Below are 2,036 nucleotides of genomic sequence, written 5' to 3' on the forward strand. Positions count from 1 at the left end.
CATCATATTGTTATATGAAAGGATCACTGCCTGAGCCAGAGAGACCTAGACACCTCCTCTTATTCCTGGACCATGCTTCTCTTTGACAAGCCACTGCACTGCAGAATACCTTGTCAGTTGTCTGTCTTCTAGGTGGGGGATATTTTTAGGAAATAATGGCCAGAACCATTTGGTCCATCTTAGAGACAAGACAAGGTTTGTTGTCACTGATAAGAACAACTCTTTTAACTGTGTGTTGCTTTGTTCATTCTATTTGTGCTAACACTTTAGCGTTATTATTTTCTTTTTAACTCAGCCCTTCTGGTTGTTGTGTCATCACATTTCATTGTGGTTTGAATTGAATTTTCCTGAATGAATGGCACGCAGCACATTTATATGTTTACTGCTCATTTCCTACGTGAGATCACTGTTCAAGTCTTTCGTCTATTTTTCTATTTTTATGCTTTTTATTGATTTGATGAAGGGCTGGCCAGATAGCTCAGTGGATTAAAGTACCTGTTTAGGCAGGGGCAGGTACCAGGGTTGGATCCCTGGAATGCTGCACTGAGACGGTAATTGAGACTGGGTGTGGTGGCGCATGCCTGTAATCCCAGCACTTGTGAGCCTGAAAACAGGATCACTATGAGTCCAATCTGTGTAATGAGACCCTGTAGACTCTGTACTAAATACATTAAAAAAATTATTAATTTATTGAGATTCCTTAAAAACTCTATGCCTCTAAAGGTCTTTATACTAATATGAGTTGAATTTAATTCTCTTACTACTCATTCAAATAGGGAAAAATTCTTAAGTTTTACTTTGTTATACCCTATTAATGTTTTTCTTTAAGTTCAAGATGTTTCTCTGCTTCTTAAGAAATTTTTGCTGACTGCAAGATCAGGGATCCGGTGTGCTCAGCTTTCCTGTGAAATATTTTGTCTAATAATCTAACTTTGAACACTGTTCACAAATATCTTATTTTACAGTTTTTGAGCTCTCGCATTTGTCATGAAATTAAATTATTAATTTACCAAATAAAAAAAGCCCTTACATCTTTAATATAGTGTCTCTTTTCTATAAATAGTTGCAATCATACTTTTAAACCACTGTAAAATCCATTTCTCTCCTCTCACCCTGAAGGGAACTGGTCTATACTATAGGTATATACCCCTTTATTTTCTTCATCTGTTTGTTTGTTCTTTATTTTTTTTTTTAGACGGATAATTTAAGCATTTTTTTTTCAGAGCCATGCCAGGTTTATTTGCACTGCCCCTAGAAGGAGGTATCAGGCCTCTTGGTGGTGAAGCAAGGCTTGTGCTGGGGATGCAGGACCTGTTGGGGCAGCAGGAACTTGATCTTGGAGTTGTTGAACTGCTTGACAGTGGGCCGGTGGCACTTGCTGGCTGCGATCTCCTCCACTTTCATGATCTGGATGGAGTGGGAGCGGACTCGGTGCCAGACACACATGTCCTGGTAGCACCAGGTGACGGTGCCTGCTGTGCTCAGGTCCAGGTACTCCCGGTGCACGCTGTGGGTGCCACTGCGGGAGTCACAGCTCAGTCTGATGCCGAAGTTCTTCACCCGCAGTGGAGACTTCTCAAACACCTGCCCACAGTAAGTAGACGATCTCCCCTGAAGATTTCTTCATCTTCTTCATCTGGAACCCGAAGTACCAGAAACGGGACTTCGACATGAGACGGTTGAGTGCGAAAATACGCATGCGGTACAGAGGCGGCTTGTGGCACTTTGGGGTGTGTAGACAGCGCCCCTCCACCTTGTATTCCCGGAGTGTGCCCGAGGCCTTCATGGCGCTCCCTTCTCTTTTGCCGCCACCCACAAATGTAAGCATTCTTTGAGAATTTGTAGAAATCTTCTGGTTGGTTTCACTTAGCATAATGCTCCTGCTCTTTGGTTTCTCAATTAAACCAACTGGTGGCCTTCTAGTGCTCATGAGAAATTTTGGGAGTGATGGGTCTAGAAGGAAAGGAACCTACATTTAATTTAACTAAAGAAATGCCGATATGGACCACTTTGGGTAAGAACTCAGCTGGCTCTGA

At 42.2% G+C, this 2,036-nt stretch overlaps 1 pseudogene; it reads right to left on the minus strand.

Annotated features, from left to right (window-relative positions):
- Positions 1-1,251: 1,251 nt before the first annotated feature.
- Positions 1,252-1,786, minus strand: LOC105741832 (annotated as a pseudogene).
- Between the last annotated feature and the right edge of the window lie 250 nt (positions 1,787-2,036).

Source organism: Octodon degus, unplaced genomic scaffold (assembly GCF_000260255.1).
Source record: "Octodon degus isolate 3935 unplaced genomic scaffold, OctDeg1.0 scaffold00025, whole genome shotgun sequence".
NCBI lineage: Eukaryota > Metazoa > Chordata > Mammalia > Rodentia > Octodontidae > Octodon > Octodon degus.